This window comes from Myotis daubentonii, chromosome 18 (assembly GCF_963259705.1).
Source record: "Myotis daubentonii chromosome 18, mMyoDau2.1, whole genome shotgun sequence".
Lineage (NCBI taxonomy): Eukaryota > Metazoa > Chordata > Mammalia > Chiroptera > Vespertilionidae > Myotis > Myotis daubentonii.
In genome coordinates this window covers 8,863,788-8,883,275 of record NC_081857.1, presented here as the reverse complement: position 1 = coordinate 8,883,275, position 19,488 = coordinate 8,863,788, and the positions used below count along the sequence as shown (strand labels likewise).

At 56.7% G+C, this 19,488-nt stretch overlaps 1 protein-coding gene across 2 annotated transcripts in view; it reads left to right on the top strand.

Moving 5' to 3' along the window:
- LRRN2 (leucine rich repeat neuronal 2) overlaps positions 1–19,488 on the top strand; it is a 60,077-nt gene that overhangs the window by 36,685 nt on the left and 3,904 nt on the right. The window contains exons 2-3 of one of the 2 annotated variants that reach the window (XM_059673392.1): positions 8,018–8,231; positions 14,037–14,254. The gene's annotated coding sequence lies outside the window, so the exon portion shown is untranslated. Of the gene's footprint in view, positions 1–8,017; positions 8,232–12,937; positions 13,058–14,036; positions 14,255–19,488 lie in introns of those variants that run through there. The other variant, XM_059673393.1, reaches the window with a different exon arrangement.

The window sequence follows — 19,488 nt, the reverse complement described above, 5'->3', positions numbered from 1 at the left end:
GAATCTCACCTGGGGCCTGAAACAGCTCCCGTGGGGGAGGAAATCCCACCTTCTTCACAGCCATGTGCCTTTCTGGATGTGATCGCTGGTCCTCCCCTCTCCCCGTCCTCTGTCCCCCGTCCTCTGTCCTGTCCTCCCACGTGTGCTGCCGGCTGCTACCCCTGAGGGGCTGTACTGCAGGTGCCTACCATTCCTAGTTCCTCTCAGTTTCAACAGAAACAAAAGTAGTTTGTTTGGAAAGGAACATTCACTAAAAACTAAAGAAAAAGCACATCAGAAAATCACAGAAGTAAGTCTCAGGTTTTTTCAGGCCATATATTTCTGATCAGAAGTAAAGGCACTCAAGTCCCTGATGAGATGGGCTGGTCCGGTCCGAGCAGCCTGGCCCCCCTTCTGTCTGAAGTCCGCCCCCCACTCTCCCTTCCCGCTCCTCTCACCATGGAGGGCTTCCTCCTTCCCTCCCCTCACTTTTTCCATCTTCTTCCTCACCCCTTTGGGGGAGGCTTTGGCCAAGTAGCACAAGTAACCAATCATGGTCGGACAGAAACAGGCGGATAAAGGCCCCGGGTTGTTAACTGAGTTAAAGGAGGAACTCACTTGGCTGAAATAGCCATTCCTCAGGTGGGGGTGCCTGCTCAGAGGGCTGCCTTGTAAACACAACCTAAACCCCAGGGCGCATCTTCTGGCACCATCCAGACAGGCTGGAGGAAAGCCACCTTGGCAGCTGATTCAAGCCGTCCTCCATCCATTCTGTCTTCATCGTCAGTGAAAATCTCTCTCTCTCTCTCTCTCTCTCTCTCTCACACACACACACACACACACACCCCGAAGGCAGCATCTTGTAAAGCAGGGGTGGGGAGCCAGTGGCCTGCAGGCCTCAAAATCATTTGGTCTGGCCCTGCCAAGGCATTCAGGGTGCGTTAGTTAAATGTTTGACCAAATAGAGCAGGCTAATTTTTAAGTTGATAATTTTGTATGGCTCACAAATAATGTTATAAATATCCAAGTGGCCGTTGGCAGAAAAAAGGTTCCCCACCCCTGTAAAGAAAAAAAAAGAACTCTCATTCTAGAGCTGGACCAACCCGGCTCCAGTGTTGAGCTCTGCAACTTCTTACATGGCTCTGGGCAAGTCCGTCCCCTTGGAGCTCGGTGTCCTCACGGTGAAATCCGTTAAGGATGCCGGTCCCACTGAGTGAGACCCAACACTGCCAGCTCACAATTGTGAATTCCCTTCCTCCCCCCTCCCCATCCTCTCCCTCTTCCTCCCCGTGCAGGTGCAAGGCAGGGAAGGTTCTAGGTGACCGGCAAGCCCTCTGTCGGCCTTGGCCTGGTGGCTGGGAGTGGCCATGTGTGGAATCCAGATGGGATTCCTGCTCATCTAGCCTGGACAGGGTTGGATCAAACTCCAGCAGGACCCAATTTAGCCACCCGTGACGGGGGACTGCCACCTTTACAAGAAGCCTTCTGTGAAAGGGGACCCCACTGCCAGCCATGGGCAACCACGCCATTTGCCCCTTCACCCCAGCCCACATGTACTGAGCACCCCCCATGTGCCAGGCCCCGTGCAAGGCAGAGGGCAGCCGATGGAGCAGGCTCGGCCCCTGCTGGAGAAGCTCAGTCTAGGGAGGCAGGCGGTCCCTCCGTGGCTCCTGCTAAACTAGGGTAGGTGCTGCGGGAGCAGGAGGGGGGCCAGGTGTCACCAAGGAGATGACAACAGAGCTGACACTTGGAGGATAATTAAAAGCTCTCAACTTGGAGAATGGAAGTACATTGCAGAGCTACAAGCTCAAAGGCCTGAAAGTGCCCCGAGAGCAGCCAGTTCCTGCACAGGTCAGGGGAGGGAAGAGGAGGCCAGGCCAGGGAGGGTGGGCAGAATGGGGTGGGGGCAGCTGCTGGAGCAGCTGAGGGTCTGCTCTTTGATCAAGGTGAGCCGGTGACCCCTCCCATCAGAGAGAGACCAGTGGAGGCAGCAGGAGACGGATGGGAGCTCTGACGGGAACTGTGGGATGTCAGGAAAGAGCAGTGTAAGGGGAGCTTCAAGGAGGAGAGGGGCCCGGGTGAGCCCGGAGGACTGGGAGATGTCGGTCGCCAGTGTAGGGGAAATGGCTTCCGGCTGCATTCACCTCTCACCAAGCAACCTTTTCTCTGGTCCTGCCGGGATGCAGCTCAGAGCTAGAGGGGTACACGCCCCGCCCCATCCTGCTGGAGCCAGAACGCACTCACTGAGCCCTTGCTGTGTGCGGGCCCATGCCAGTCTCTCAGCACGACGTCGCTTCATCGTCCACATAACCCTGTGAGAACGTCCCATGTTACAGATAGAGTAACTGACACCCAGAGCAGGTGAGTCATTTGGTTAAGGTCACACAGCTGGTAAGAGACAGAAGCAGGCCTTGAACTAGGGTCTTCATAATCTAAAGGCTGTTCCTTCCACTCTGCCCTGCAGAGCATTTAGTTCCCAGCTTCCTGAGCCTGGTCTGTGACTAGCCCCCGGGCTTCTGGGGGAATTTAGATGACATTGACGCCGCCTTCATCGTCAGAAGGCTGTCACGGGGTGACAGGAAACAGTAGGTACGGAGCTGTCACAATCGGGAAAATGAGGTGATGAGGAAGGCACTTGGGGGCCGCCTCGGTATTGGGGGCAGCCACAGGCCTGCCTGTCATAGTCTGCCTCGGTGTCCCCAAACCCATCCTAAGCCCCCTCTTCAAGCAGGCAGAGTCCAGTCCCCAACATCCACCACTGGCTTCCGAAAGAGAGTCCCCTTTATGGAAGGCGACCACCCATCGTGTTCAGAACTGGCTGAGGGACATTTGATGCAAGCTCTGGGCCTTCTCTCCAGGAAGACTCACCCGCATGACACAGGCTCACTCACAAACGTGTTTGCACACAACTGCCCTTGCTCCCACTCCTCACTCCGCCTGTAGGGATACGTAGGCGCGCTCTCCCGCTCTCTGGACGTGCTGGGGGAATGCGCTTACGATGGACCAGTCCTGGCTGTGCCTCCCCCGCCCCCTCCTTGTCCCACAACTTTGGGAGAAAGCAGCGGACTAGAACTCACACCCAGTCATTGCTTTTCAGGGGTGTGGGGGGAGGTTGAAGCCACCGACCACAAGAGAGTCTGTCCATTTAAATTGCTTACGGTCCTTCCTGCCAGGGTGTGGGTGGGCTGCCCGGACAGTGGGGAGTGGGCTCTGTCTGAAGATTGGTCCCACTTCACACTGCTCAGGAGGCTGGCTCTCAGGGCCTGGGATGCTCCCCCTTACACTGAACTCTGGGGAAAGCTTGGGAGGGAGGAGGCGGTTGCTGCGGTCACCTCCCTCCCACCAGCCACCTGGGGAAGTTCTGTCCGTCCCAGGTGGGAAGCACGGGCGATCCTAATAGAGCTGCCTAATCGCTTGTCTAAATTAGACATGTGGAGTGCAATGACTCCCGGCTGGGACCAGAGAAAGCCATCAGCTGTCCTCTGCAGGGACCAGACCCGCCGGCCACACGTGGCCCCACGGGCTGCAGGAGCAGGGCATTCTCCCTGAGGCAGGGCTGGCCGGCTGGGGAGCCCAGGGGTTGAGGGGCAAAGGCAGCTGACACCTGGCTCCCTCCCTTCCTTACTCTGCTGTTCGCGGGCCCAGGGTGATCCTGGGAAGCGGGAGGAGAGGACCTGAGACAGCTGCCCAGCTCTGCCACTGGCGCCCGAAGGACAGCTCCTGGCACAGGTGGGGCTGGAGTGCGCACCCGCACTGGCCTCCCAGCTGCAGGGGACAGAAAATGGGGCAAGTCCTAAGACTTCACAGGCCCACGGGTGTGGCCATAAAGCCAGTAGGTTCGCTGTTTACCCAGAGTTTGGAGGTCTGGGGACAGAGGCGCGAGGGAAATATTAGCTACAGGCCTGTTAATTACTACTGTTTTTATCATTATTACAGAGGAGAGTGTTCCCCTGTTAGTTCCCTGGGAAAACAGGCTGGCGCCACCCAGGCCCAGTGCCCAGGAGAACAAGCACTGGCAAAGTACAGTCTCCCAATTCACTCCCCTCCAAGCTGGCTCACGTGGCCGGGCATGGTGCCTCTCTGCCTCTGCCAGGCCGCCCAACACACACACACACACACACACACGTGCACAGATACACACATTCACACTTGCTCATGCACAGATATACACATGCTACACACACACATGCACAGATACACACATGCTATCCATGCACACACATGCATGCCGAGAGAGAGAGAGAGAGAGAGAGAGAGAGAGAGAGAGAGAGAATATGGGATTGTTGCCCTTACTACCTGTCTGACCTTGGGCATGAGGCTTAACTTAGCCTCAGTTTCTTCATCTGCACAGTGGGGGTTATGTGAGTTGTTATGAGGATGAAAAGAGATAGTGAGTGGCAAGTCCCAGCAGAGAATAAGCCTTTAATGAAATTAGCTATCTTTTGCATCTATTTTAGCTATACAAGGCATATGTCATTGCCCCCATTTTATTTATTTTTATTTTTGTTTATCCAGTCAACAGCCCCATTTTAGAATGGAAGGGATTGAGCCCAAGAGGTGGGTCCCCAGCACAGGTCTGAGGCAGGCACTCTGCCTCCCTCATGCGAGGCCGTGGGCCGTGTGAGGCTCTGTGTTTGCAGAGTGGAGGCGCTTGGCCTCCTGCTGGCACCGCTCCAAACCTGGGCTCTCCCCTCAGGCCAGGCTGGCCCCTGGGAGACAGGAGGCCCAGCTGGGCCAGGACTGCAGCCCTGGAGGACAGCGCCTCTCCACAACTGCAGGGGGTGGGGGCTCCCTGCACTTGGGCACAAAGGAGGGATTCCCAAAGGTGGGAGCTGAGTCTCAGGGTCATGGAGCCCAAAGACGCCTCGCCAGCCGGAGGGTGGGAGCCTGGGGTGGCCTCCCACAGCCCGGCTCCATTGAGGGCAGGTTAGGTGCCGGGTGGTTTCTTTGCAAGTCATGCCTTTTTGGTTTCACCCTCTCTCTTACCCAGGAAGTTCTCCCCCATACCCAGCCACAGTGTCCTATGGCATGTCATCTGGTTTCCTGACCCTGGTACTCAGGGGAGATGGACTTGGCTTCAGGCCCCAGCCAGACACTTGCCTGTGGCAGCCAGGAAGAGAGGCTGGGCCTTTGCGTGTGCTGGCCAGTCCTTGGGGCCTGGGTGTGACCTTTCACATGCACATGCTAGGCCTGGGGGGTTAGGAATGAGTGCCAGGGAGAGCCCCTCCCCCCCTCCCCCCCTTCTCCCCCCCCCCCCCCCCCCCCCGGCTTCATGCGGGAATGTTTGCCTGGCTGGGGACTGGAGTGGAAGCCATTCTCAGGATAAGAGAAGGTCACAAGCCATAGGAGGTGGCCAGGCGCTGGTTTGAACCACGCCTCTGCTACAGACCCCTTCCTTGGTCTCAGACAGTCACTGTAAGCCTCGGGGTCCCGGTCTGTGATGAGAATGCCGCCTTCCTACTCCACGGGGGAGGAGGACTCAACGAGGTCAGGCAAGGGAAGGCTGTGCTTGGTGCCAACGTAAAACCGTGCTGCTGTAGATGCTGAAGCGAGGGTTGGGGGGCCTCGCCGGGATAATAACTCTGTGAACCCTGACACATGGGATCAGTGCTGGTGATTAGATCCCCAGACTGCTGCCTGCGGACAAGCCCAAGGCCTAATGCTTGGGCCGGGGAGCAGGCACTCACAGTTAGGGCCCCTCCACACTCAGGGAATGCTTTCCTGGAGCAGGAGAGAGGCCAGGGAAAGTGGAGAAGAGAAAACCCCAGCACTTTCTCCTCTGTGCGCCCCGCTCCTCAGCTCCTGGAGGAACTGAGCTGCGTAATACAATGGGATTTAATAAAATGCCTTTAACTCCCAAAGTTTGTCTGCTGCCAGCTCCTTAATTAAATTGCCCAATGCCGCTCTGCGATGGCAGCACAAACTCCTGTGTTTAAAGAGCACGGTGTTGCCATGGCACCCCCGACAGACAGGGCCAGCGGGTGTGGAGGAACATACAGATGAGGCGTGGGGGTGGCCCCTGCCCACAGTGTCCACCCCATACCCTGCGTGTACACACACACACACACACACACACACACACAATCAGGCAGGCTCTGATTTCCTGGGAAAGGCTTTATCCTCACTAGGAATGCTGAGCCTGAACCTTGCAAAGGGAGACTCAGGGTGGCAATGGGGGCATTTGAGCAAAGCAGAGCTGGCCAACTGGTATGGCTGTGGCAGGTCCCAGGCCCAGCACTGGGCACTCAGGACAGCCCTGGGGGGCCTGGGGCAGCTGTGTGTCTCATCTCCCCAGCCCAGGCTCTGAGAGGAGCAGACCCTCCCCAGGGGCACGTCACAAATACACTGTCTATGCCTGCCTCCACCGGGGAAGGGAGGGATGCACTGGACCAGTCCCATTAGGAGTCTGTGCTTTCACACGTGGAGGGTGGAGGGCAGAGGATTGCACTTCTTTCTGGATTTTTCCTTCAGATACAGTCCAGGCTTCCCATTAAAACCAGTTGGGGGATTTTTTCACCAACATTGTATGCAAATTTTCAAATATACAGCAAAGTTGAAAGAATTTTACAGTGAGCCATGATATGCCCACCATCTACCAGACCCTACCATTAACCTTTTCCTAGACTTGTGTTATCACATCCTCCATCTGTCCCTCAATCCATCTTATTTTGGGTGCATTTCCAAGTAAATTGCAGACATCAGTACACGTTATTCTAAATTCTTCAGTATGTGTAGCTATGGACTTTAATTTTTGGACTTTAATTAGGGTTGTTTTTTTTTCTTTTGATATAAAAGTTACATACAAAGAAATCCTGCAGAGTTTTGTGTGTGTTTTAAATGCCAAGTCCCCAGAGATTGGCTGAATTGGTCTGGAGAGGGACAGGGGCAGCGGTTCTCATTTTTATCACCCCCAAGCAAAATGTGGAACTCCCCTGGCCATGCCCTTTAAGCCCCAGGCCCCTCCCACCAGGTGCTCTCCGTGTATGCCCTCCACCTCCAAGTGCACGCTTTGTTTATTTAGTGTGGCCCTCGGCGTCCAGGCACACCCATTGTTCTCGTGTTCGCGTTAAGAGGGGGTCCTCGCGTCGTGTCCATTTCCCAACGGCAGAAACCATATCCGGTTGAGATGCCCTGCGTGTGCCAACAATGAAGCTGCATACACTTTATTTTGCTTATCGGGGTGCTTGTGAGGACTCAGACTGTGGAGCGGATGGAAAAGACAATGATGCTAGTGGAGGGCGTTCTGAGCTTTCGATGGCAGTGAGCATAGGGTCCTGGCGGTCACAGCTGAGGACAGCGGCGACAGTGGGTCTGGTGCTATTGATAGAGGTGATGGGCTGCAGGTGGGGTCACCAGGTGATGCGTTGTGCAGGTGGTCATCGTGGTGACACGGCTGACGTCACCCTCTGAGGGCGATGTGCAGGCAGGTGCTTATCCGCCCACTGATGCCCACCTGGGAAAGTGTTGGTTGTCACATAAACCGGAGGTTCGGTCTTCCCACCGGAGAACCCCACGGTTGCAAGGCGCAGCTCCTTCCGAAATGCTGAGGCCACCCGAGAGCCTTTACCCCCGGAGCCTGGAAGATGCCGGACTGCGCGCTGCAGCCCTCGCTCAGCCACCCTGTTCCACTGCCAGGCCCGGCCCCTGGAGTCAGTGCGAGAGGGTCATTGGGAAGGTTTATTTGGGATGAGCAGACCTGGGAGCCACTGGACTTGGGATGCCAGCCTTCTCGTGATCGATAGGGCTTTTACTTGCTGCCTGTGTGGTTTCCTGTCCTTCCATACCGGGTACAGTCTTGAGGGAGGACAGAGGGGATGTGGCCCCTCCCTTAACCCAGGCGACAGGGGACAGAGCGATGCAAAGCCCCTGCTTAGCTGGCGTCCCTCTGAATTGTTCTGGGCTACTGGGCTAAGGAGGGAGGTCCAAGTAAGAGGTTGGGCTGCTAAGACTTTTTTGTTTTTTAGTATATAAATAAGCCCAGAGAACGATGCTGAAAAACACCTTTAAAATAACGTTGCCCAACCCTTTTGTTTTACAGATGAGAAAACCTGGGCCACGTGGGCAGCAAATAAAATCCCTGTTGAGAACAATAAAATACCCTCGTGTACATATATCTCTAAAGACGCAAAGACACCCCATGCCTGTGGTCTGACTGGAGCTTAGACCAGCCCTGCGAGCTGCCGGGAGCTTCCTGCCCGTCTGACGATGGCTCCCGAGTCCCTCCCAGAGTCTTCCCACTAGCAACGAGCCAGGTGATGTTTTGTAGCACGTGCAGCTCATCGTACATATTTCACACTAGTGCTTTCAAGTATCTGTGCCGCATCTCTGTGCAAAAGACTCCTGTCCCCACTTCTCGGAGGAGAAAACCGAGGCTCCTGGAGGTTAAGCATCTTGCCCAGCTGGCACAGCTTCACTGTGCAGCGTGGAACTAGAACCCAGGATCCCTGTGTTCATGTCCTAGGGTTGCCATACACAAAGCACTACAAGCCACGAGGCTTAAATAACGGAAATCCGTTGTCTCACAGCTCTGAGGTCAGAAGTCTGGAGTCAGGGCATCCATCAGACCAGGCTCCCTCTGAAAGCTGTAGGGGAGACTCCCTCCTGGCTACTCCCCTCAGCTTGCAGCTGCAGCCCTCCCATCTCCGCCTCTATCCCCACATGATTCTCCCAGTGCCTGTGTGTCTGCATCCAAACTTCCCTCCTTTTACACGGACACCAGTCATTGGGTTAGGGCAGTGGTTCTCAACCGTCTGGCCCTTTAAATACAGTTCCTCATGTTGTGACCCAACCATAAAATTATTTTTGTTGCTACTTCATCACTGTCATGTTGCTACTGTTATGAATCATAATGTAAATATCTGATATGCAGGATGGTCTTAGGCAACCCCTGTGAAAGGGTCGTTCGACCGCCAAAGGGGTCGCGACCCACAGGTTGAGAACCGCTGGGTTAGGGATGACCTCGTCTTAACTTGATCCCATCTGCAAAGACCCCATTTCCAAATGAAGGTCACATTCACATGTACTGGGAGTTAGGGCTTCAATATATCTTTGGGGGAGGAGAGGTCACAGGTCAACCATACCCTCCCTGACCCCAGCCAGTGGCCTTCCACACGTGCAGTTTGCATCCTGTGCCCCATCCCGTCCATTTCCTCCTCCCCATCTCTCACCACCGAGGACGAGGCGCTCCCCTCTCCTGCAAGACAGGGAGCTGGGAGCACTTTTCATCTTCTGCTTCCCAAGTCACCAAGATGCTAAGGTAGAATCATGAAATACAGTTGGGCCTTTTGTCCTCTCTATTCCCAGACAGTAAAAATCATTAAGGCTTGCTCTTAATTAGTTTAATTTCGAGACTTCTCAATATTGATTTAACCTCCACTCCTTTGTACTTGCTGCAGGCACTGAATTATGCCTGTTATTGATCGTGGGTGGAAGCGTTTCCAGCCACCAGACTTGGGGGCGCTGGGAGCCGCGTCCCCCCGCCCCGGGGCGGGGGGGTGGTGCTGGGCTCAGGAGGCGGGGACCAACTTGAAGAGAGGGAGCCTCTAGGCCAGATTGGGGTGGGCCCTCCCCCGAGGAAGGGCTGCTCGGCTTAGGCCAGGGGCCAGTCTCTTTCTCTTGGGTTGGCCCAGACTCAGGGAGTTTGAATGAGAAGTCAGCTGACAGTCTGCCAGTCCCATTCCAGGCCCGAGGAGAGCTGGGCAGGGGGCGCTGCAGGAGGCTGACGTGGGGTCAGGATTTAGAGCACAGGCTTCGGCACCAGCCACCACCAAGCTGGAGTCCTGGCTCGACCAGCTGCGCGTCCTTGAGCATCTCACACCTGTGAGAAGGGCCAGTCACCCCATGTCAGTGTTGTTGTGAGCATTCAGTGCAGCCACTCAGGGCAGGCCCCAGCCCAAGGCCTGGCTCCGTCCTCAGTCAGTGGCTACCATGGTCACTGCTGCTGTCCCCCTGGGAGAGAAGGCCTAGACTTGGCATCACACTCTGTCTTCTAGCCCCGGCCCCATTACTCACTGGCTGTGTGATCTTGGGCAACTCATTTTAACATCCTTTCCATTGAAATGGGAGTAACGGCACCTCCGACCCTGCGGGGCTGTTGCGAGAATCACATAGGATGGTGGATACGGAAGAATTTAAATTGCAAGGAGCATCCACTCCTGACGGATCATGAGCATTGATGGCTATCGTGGTCACTGCCCTACATGCGCCCTTTGGCGGCCCTCTGCCTGCACTCCCGTGTCCAGACCGTTCAGCTCTGGCGCGCTGCTCCAGCCTCTTCCCCACATCACGCACACGGGACCTGGGGGCGGCCACCTCGGAATTCATGCCCTGCGTTTTACCCAGGCTGCCTCCAATATGCGCACAGCGCCTTCCGCCATCGGTGCGCCTGCTGACCTGCTGACTCAGGCAGCACTTCCCTGGTGGTTTTTTTAAAACAGCTTTAGTGAAGTTGTGAATTTGCATTCCATCAAATTCACCCACTTTTAGTGTGCAATTCAATGACGTTGCTCTGATTTTTTTGCCCAACTTCCCACCTGAAGCAGAAGTGTGTTCTCTCCTCCCTTGTGCCCGTTGCCCTTGGTAAGTGCCTGTGACACCGCCAAAATGCTGTAGCAGAGCGGTTTTTTATCTGTGCCTTCCTGCCTGCCCTCCCCATAACCTTGTACCCCTACACCCGCATCCCACCAGCATCCAATCAGGGCTCGGGGAATGCTCATTGTGTGCACAGTGGAGGTGAGGGGCGTTCTGGAAACTCTAGTCTTAACTGTCAGGATAATGATAAGAAACTCATTATATATATATATATATACACACACACACACACACACATACACATACATATACATAATTCTAATCTCAGCTTGGCCATTATCTCAAATGGGAGCAGCTGGAGGGCTTGGGCAAACCTAGGCCACTGGCCCCTCCCTCAGAGAGTCTGAGTCAGGAGGGGCTGGGTCCGAGAACCCGCATTTCTAACAAGTTTGCAGGTGATGCTGATGCCGGGGCCAAGGAACCACCATGTTAGAACTGCCCGCCGCTCTGGCCCAGCCCTCTCATTACCTGGGTGAGGAGCCAAGGCCTGGAGAAATGAGAGGACATGTTCCCAGTCGGTCCTGAAGCCCAGACTAAAACCCCGGCCTGTGTCCTGGCCTCTGCCTCCCCCTCTGGCTTCAGAGAAGCAGGCTGAGGGGTGCGGAAGGTGGACAGAGCTTCCCCTAGGCCTGGGCCCACCTGGGGAGGGGAGATGGGGAGGGGCTGCTGAGGGAGAGGTGAGAGGGATTGGAGAGGGGACCAAAGGCGGGGGCCAGGTGAACGAGTGGCCAGGGCAGGCCTGCAGGAGGAGGTGAGGGATGACAGCCATTCTCCCCGCAGTCAGAAGGGAGGGCGTTGGGAGGGGCTGCTGCAGGCCTCAGCTGCAGCCATTCATCTCGCAGGCTGCCTGAGACAGCTGACAGAGGGAGCAGGCGCTGAGCCCGGCAGACACCAGGCTCCTTCCGCCAGCGATTTATCTCTGGGCTTCATCTGGCAAACCTGCTGATGAAACGAGTCTCCTTCTCTCTCCGCCTCATCAATTTTCATTCTCATTTCATTTTCCTTTTCCGTTAGAAGACGTTCAGCCTTTCTCCTTGTTTAACTGGCCTCCCCATTTGATCCACTGCCCATTCTCCTCAGCCATCCTGGCCCCCAAGCCTGTCCCCAACATCTCCCCCCAGCTCCACCCCCATGCCCTGGGGGTCCCTCCCTCTGTGCACAAATACTGGAGAGAGAAACCCAACACACCTCCCGCCCCATCGATCTCCCCCATTCACCTCAAACAAGACTGGAAGATTTATGGTGCTTCCCTTTAGTTCTGGAGCAGCTCACAGTCTGAGAGAAGAGATGAGCATGATACTGGATTGGATTCTTAGAGGATGCGGGAAGGGGCGAGGGGCTGGTTAATTGGTGATGGCTGTGGTCAGGGACAGCTGAGAGGTGCAGTATAAACTGAGATTTCAGAGATGGGAAGACATTACACACATGAGAAAGCGAACTTCTAGGCAAGGGCCCTGCATGTGCAAAAGCACTGGGGCAGCGGAGTATTGCTTGCACCTCTCTGAAGGCTCCCCCTGCCCTTGCATCTAGCTCCTAGGAACCCACTGTGCCCAAAGGGATGTCCTGGGGCCCTGGCTTCCATAGGGAGCCTTTTGAGAATGCTACCGGGTCTGCCCCACACCCCCACCTGATTCTAGAAAGAACAAGGGGGATTATAGGGAAGGAGGCTGGAGGGCTCACGGATCTGGGCGTGGCTGCCCCTCTGGCTTCAGACTGGCCAAGGTGGAATGCTGTCAAGCTGGGACATTTAGGCTCTGCCGGAGGGACCTCTTCCCCCTTCCAGTGTCTGTCTGGTGGTCTAGAAGCCAGGGACTGTGCCTCAGCAAACAGGAGATGAAAGGGAAGGGGGCTCTACTGAGCTCCAGGCACTTATGGACATCCCCCCATGCGGCAGGAGCACCTGAGTGAGGATGCCCAAGGCCAAGAGCCAGGGCCAGGATTCACACGGGAACCACTAGCCTAGTCCTCGCGGGGCGGAGGGCGGGGGCCGGGGCGTGGGGGGGCGTAGAGTCCACAGGATTTGGCCGGAGGGGAGCCGGAGAGAGCTCCGGAAGGGTGAGCATCATCAGAGGATCCTGTTGAATCCAGAAGCAGAAACTGAGTCAGAGAGAAGCGCCTTCTCTCCCTGAGGGAAGGGCTCAAGTGGCTGAGCAGCGGCCAGAGCCATGGGCAGGGGCAGGGGCAGGGGCAGGGCGCGGGCCTGAGGAAGCCAGGCTCTGGGTGCCACTGTGTCTCCTGCCAGTTGGTGAGGAAGGAGGCGGAAGGGGCCTGAGCCCGGACGCCGAGCCCCCTGGTCTTCGGAGCTCTGAACAACCAGGCCCTCCTCTCTCCCTGCCCTCCCTTTCTTGCCTTTCTCTCCTGCTCCCACACATGTTTTCTGAGCTCCTACTATGTGCCAGACAGTTGGAGGAACTGGCCACTTGGAGCATAGTCCCTTCCCCTGAGGGGCCCACAGTCTGGTGGAGGAGGCAGACAGACAAGTAAACAGGTAGTTTATGACAGAGGGATGTTGGGGCACAGAGGAGCCCCAGAGAGGGAGGGGTGGAGCAAAAGCCTGGCAGCGCCTGGCGGTGGGACCCGCTGGGTACTGCTCTCCGTGCGGGCAGGATGGCTCCACTCCCTGCAGTCCTTTTGGTGCAGTGCGACCAGACAGAAGGACTGGCGCCCTCCACTCCTAACTCAGAAATAGCCGGACAGGCTGCCTCCCAGGCCCAGAGCTCTACCACCCTCTGCCGGGCCGGCCAGGAGACCTGGGGACAGCGCTATGCCCGGATAAGCCCCTTCCCTCCCCGACCAGGAGGGGTTTTCACTGGAACCCTGACGCCTCTCCAGAGAGGAGGGGAGGGGAGGGAAGGACACCAGACACCTCCTCTTTCCCCAGGAGATGCCCCCAGTTTCCCTCCCTGCTCTCCTCCAAGACCCCCCCCTCCCCCCGCAAACCATTTACTCTTGGAAGTCAGCTTCTGGCACCAGAATCACAGGAGAGAGGGCTGCCAGTGAAACACACCCGGCCCAAGTCCTGGCTCTCCACACTTCGCTGTGGGTCTTGGGTTGGCCACTGAGCTTGGGGTTTCTGACCTAAAAAGTGCCTCCTCCCAGGTTGCGGGGTGCGGCCAGCACATAGAGACCCCAGCAGGGAGGAGGCGCATCTTCCTCTGGGGCTGTGCTCTCTGCAGCCCTGCCCTGGTGTCAACCAGAGCTGAAGGGACTCACTTACCAAGAGGGGGATGCTCAGTGGAACAATGGTTTTCCAGCTTTTGTAGCTGCAACCCAAGGCCAAACGCGCATGCCTTTTCATCACGTCCCTGTACAGTGTGTGTGCGTGTGCATGTGCGTGTGTGCGTGTGTGCGTGTGTGTGTGTGTGTGTGTGTGTGTGTAAAATAGGGGGGATTCTCAGCAATGTTTAGTCTAACTACATACAATGCACTCTGATGTTTCTATTTTCATTTCTGTTTTTAAAATGCAGATTGTGACCCACTTTCAACTGTTTTCGTGGCCCACTGATGGGCTGCCCTTCACAGTTCACGGCAGTAGAGCACGCCCCGCCCCTGCAGGGGAGGTCTGCCCTGGACCGCACTCTGGAGAGACAGAAATCAATAGCGGAGCATCGTTTCCTTGAGGGGCCCGCAGCCTGGCCAGGACGGCACACCTGCAGCCTGACGGCGAGAACGGTGCTGTGTGGAGGTCTGTCCCAGGGTCTCTGGGCCTGCGGTGGAAGGGGAGGGGTAACCACCCTTCTCGAGGGGACTGGGAAAGCACCTCGGAGGAGGGGGCATTTAGGAGGGGTTTTGATGGCTGAAGAGGAGCTCGGTAGTTGAAGCTGCTTTGCAGGCGGCCTGAGATGCCCAAGGGGTGAAAAGAAGTAGCAAGTCTGGTTTAGTGGGAGCACAGGGCAATGGCATGAGAGGCTCACTTAAGGGTGAGGAAGAGAGACCAAAGAGCACGGGGGGGGGGGGGGCGGGGTGGAGAGGGAGGAGAGGGAAGGGTCAAGATGGCAGAGGTTTGCAGCCGTGGAGGCGCGTGGCAGGGGTGCTGCCTGACAGAGATGGGGCTGAAGAAGCAGAGCAGGATTGGTGGGAGAAGATGGAGAAGATGCTGGGATTGGGGCACATTGAGTGTGAGGAGCCTCGGAGGCAAGCAGGTGGAGGCGTTGGGGGCAGTTAGAAGTGAGGTTGGGCCCCGCCTTCCTGACCACCTGTGGGCATGTTCTCGGCCCAGTGCCCCAGAGCCCTAAGGAGAAGACCGGGGGGTGAGCAGAAAGGGGGTGAGCAGCGCTGCAGCAGACACTGGCCAGGACCCAGCAGGGCTGTGGGGAAGGGAGTCACAGGGGCGCACAGGGCCAGGAGGTCATCCTGCCATCTCTCTGCCTCTAGGCAGCCTGGCACTCACGGGCCCAGGCCAAGGATCCAACCAGAGCAGGGCCCTAAGGCGTAGAGCAATTTCCCGATACGGGAACTATGGAACGAGAAAGAGGACTCAGTCTCCCTTCCTGGAGAAGGCTGGTGACGCATGAGACCCTGAGAAGCCAGAGCCCTCAGGGAACACAAGGATGAATTGGGTGAACTTCAAGTCTGAAGTTCTGGCATTTCCTAAAGTTTCCAAAGACCATGTCTCCGGCTGTGATGGAAAAGGAAGGGAAATCTGGGTTTAAAAGATGAAACTGGCTCTATTTCGTTTGGCTCGGTGGTTAGAGCACTGGCCTGCGGACTAAAGGGTCCTGGGTTCGGTTCCAGTCAAGGTGACTACCTTGGTTGCAGGCTCAATCCCTGGCCCTGGTCAGGGCACAGGAGGGAGGCAACCAATTGATGTGTCTCTCTCACATCAATGTTTCTCTCTCTGTCTCTCTTCCTCCGTTCCGCTCTCTCTAAAAATCAATGGAAAAAACATATCCTTGAGGGAGGATTAACAACAACAAAAAAGATGAAACTGGTTGATGGTGACAGAAGTCAAGACAGTGGCTAACGCCAGATGGGGGGCGGGATGGGACTGGAAAGGAACCTTCTAGAAGGCTGAAATATTTCTGTCTTGAGCTCAGTGGTAGTTATACTGGTATCCACAAATGTAGACATTCATGCAGCCGTGCCCTTGGAATTAGTGTTATTTGTGCACTCTGCTGTACAAATGTTACACCCCAATAATATTCTTTAAAAGTTGAATACAAACGATGAGAGATGAGAAGAAAGAAGAGAAGATGGAATAAGAGGCAACATCAGGGGCAAATGAAGGGACTAAGAAGCGTGGCCTCTGCCTTACGCCCACAGCTATTCTGTGAGCCACGTCCCAGCCCGGGCCTTTGAGGCTCAGAGAATGACCCACTTTGCCCAAGGTCACACAGCAAGGGGCAGAGCCAGGTTCAAACTGTTTATTGCAAAGCCCAGGACCCTCCCTTTGCCTCTCCCCCTTTGCATGAGTCATGCATGGAATCCAGGCTCTGGAATACTGAATAAACGCCGCCCACGCCCCCGCTGAGGTCTCCTTCCGCTCTGAGGTCCTAGTTGTCTGTGATTAAGTGAGAGGTGGGAGTGAGGGCCATGCTCACCTCCCAGGAGGGGCAGAGGCGAGGTGCACAGATGGAGCGCTGGCTTCCCTCCCTCTGCAGCCCTTCCACCCAGCGCTTATCTGCCGGTGCGGAGGCCGGAGTTTATCAACGCTACACTCAATTATGCTGCCCATCTGTCTGCGCAGCTCAGGGGGGCCTGGCACTGAAGCTGCGAAGGCCGGGCAATCGATCACCGCCTGCCCACCTGCCCCCCCTCCAGAACCCCAGCTCCCAGGGGTGGGGTGGAAGTGTGTGTGGGGGGTGATTTCGGGGACGGAGGCTGTGAGAGGCTACAGGAGCAGCAATTTAGATGTGGCAGGAGCACAGGCACTGTGCTGGGGCGGGGTGGGGCTGGAGAGGAGGAAAGGGCTGCTCTGGCTCCTGACAACAGTGTCTGCAGAGCTTAGTTTAATAATCAGGTCCTCACTCTGCTCAATCCAGAGCAGCTGCCTGGGGGAGGTGGGGCCTGCAGAGCCAGCCCTTCCAAGAGAAAACATGGCCCCTGGAGTGGGCAACCTTGCTTCCCTGACTGTAGGTCCTGGGCCTTCTGTCTCCTGTGGCTGAAGGCCGTGTGGGCAGCAGTGCTGACAAAGAGCACCACCCCCAGCCCCCAGTCAGAAGGCAGGCCAGGGTCTGCGTGAGGCCTGCTGGCTCTGTTTGCCCTGTGGTTCCAGGCCCAGCCACATTCACCTGGGAACAGTGTCTTCCCTATGGTCCCGCCAGTAGGTCTCTCTCGTCAGGAGCCTAGGAGGGGCGTCTGAGGGTAGCCAGGGAGAAGGAGCTCGGACTCACGCCATCTCTGAAGGGAACTGCGCCTGGGCGGGCACGCTGGGCCAACCCTGCACCCTGCTCCTATGAGACAGGCATTGATCGCAGGGCAGGGAGCGTTGGCTGGGCTGGCGGCTCAGGTTATGGAGTCAAAGACCCAGGTTTGAATCCTGACCCCGCCCGTAGAAGCTGTGCAACCTCTGACAAGTCACCCAGCCTCTCAGAGCCTCAGTTGCTTTCCCTGCAAAAGGAGGCCAAATCCCTTCTCTGCTTACACGCAGGGTTGTGGGAAGATGACACGTTTCACTATTTGTATCCACTCACACGTACCCTCTCCCGCACAGTCCTACACCCCGCACGATGGGGACACAAAAAGCATGAAAGACATGCCCCCTGCGCCAGGAGTTTGGAACCCAGGTGGGAAATGTACACGTGATAGTCTGAACTCCCGCTCACCCGGGAGATTGTGGATACAAGACAATTAGCTTTCTCTGCGCTCCTGGCAGAAATTGCTCATCAGCCTGCATGAGTGGGCCGTGTGCAAGACAGCCTTGAATGGCGATGGCAGGTGAGTGGGCAGCCCTGAGCTCCACCCTGGACCGGGCTGCATGCTCAGCAGGGAGGGGGTGGGGGGCTTTTCTGGCCTTTGTCAAGCCCCGGGATCAGAGGTGTGAAAACATGAGTCATCTGGCCTCCTGGCGAGAGCCAGAGCATTGCCTCAATCACCCATCCCAGCCTGGGGTGCAGGGAAAGGCCCCTCTCGGAGGGTTTTAATTGTTTTTAATGGTTTCGCTGTCACTAAATTGTTAGAACAAAGGTGGAGGAGGAGAGATGCCCTGGACTCAGGCAGGGTCTGAGATGCCTGGGCCCCGCTGAAGCCCCCTCCCCACCCACCCACTCCAGCCTTCTCTCTGCCTGTGAATGGTCTCCGGCTCTCCCGATCACTTTGCATTTTGGGTGCTGCCTGAGAGGCAGCCTTAGAAGGTGTGGCATGCTATTGTGTATTTCTGCTCACAGCTCCCCACCCCATCACCTGGGGGCAACACTGAGCCCACAGTGGGCAAGCTTAATAGGGGCTTGTCAAGCTCTGGGATCCTACTTCTGTTCCTCCTGAAAGCCCTGGTTGCAGGGCCTCCCAACCCCAGGGGATGAACGGAGCTGGAAGGAGACTAACATTAATTGAACTCTTTCCCTGTGCAACACAGTTCCCTTAGCCCTAATGACAACCTCACTTATCCGTAAGGAACAGGCGCTCCAGGAAGCCCATAACTGCTCCCACGGGGCTCTGGTAGGAGGTGGTGGGTGCGCAACAGCAAGATCTCCTCGCTGGTGGGGTCTGCTCCTCGGGCCAGGTCTAGGCAGGAAGCGGGACTTCTGGCCTTGGACCCAGTTCCATGTCAAGGCCCTTCGGGAACCCAGCTGTCCCTGCTGCCTCTCCACCCACGGAGTGTGCCGCCGAACCCCTCCCCCTGTTCCCGGCCACCAGGCATGGCTCGGGTGGCCGTCCCCCGCCCACCCCAGGCTCCCCCGGCACATGTATGCAGGTGCACGTGCATGTGTGCACATGTGTTTGTTTGCCCTGAGTTTTGTGGGTCAGTGCCCACATAAGTCATGGTTGGAAAAAACTACCATGACAAAATGCACCGAGGTGGCTGCAAAAGAAGGTGGGAGGGAGGTTGCCTGATGTAGACAGGCGTGCCGCGCTCCTGCTCAGGGAAGGCGCCAGGCCTCCCACGGCTGTCCTGCCAGCCCAGGGTCCTGGACGCTGGGTGAAGTGGGCAAAGAGCTCCTCTGGCCCGCTGAGCGGCACCCGTCTGAAAGGTGGTAGGAGACACAGCTCCCCGCTTCCTAAAGCACCCTAGTGAGGGAGGAGACAAGAATGGGCACCCACCCTGCCGCTGCAGCCACCAGTGCACCCCGGGGTGCCCAGGGTAGGCTCTGGCCAGACCTGGGAACCAAGAAGCGTGGTGCAACTGGCACAAGCTCTGGGCATGGGGAGATTCCTAGCTCCTGCCCCTTGCCAGCCAAATTCTTTAACCTCTTCCGAACTTCGGCGTCTTCATCTGCAAACTGGCGGTATTAATGCTTGCCCTGTAGACTAATTGTGAAGGTTAAATCAGAAAGAGACATTCAGAGTCTTTGAAGAGTCCTGGCAAACTGCAGCATTCGATGAGCATGTGCACCGCCCCACTGCCTGCAGGTGGAAGACTCCCCAAATCGGACCTCCCCGGAGGAGTCAGCCAGGCCCAGAAAGGTCCCTGTCTCCCCACCACGGTTCTAGGCCAAGGCTGGACTTTCCTCAGGGTGACGCCGCCTGGCTGCGGGGGCTGAGAACGGGGACTGGTCTCCTAGGTTGGGAGGGAGGAAACAGCAAGGGCTTGGATTCTAGTTTGTGGTGGGGATGGGGCCTGACCTCCTGGGGGGCCCCTGTGGTTGATTCATACAGGGAACACTCACTGGGCACCTGCCCTGTGCTACAAGCACAGTGACGAGCAAGACTAATGACGTGGACTCCCCTAGATGGGGAGACATTTCCACGTGCTGTGGTCAGGGCTGTGATGGGAGGCAGCATGGGGTCCTGTAAGAGCATAAAGCCCGCCAGGGGCAGGAG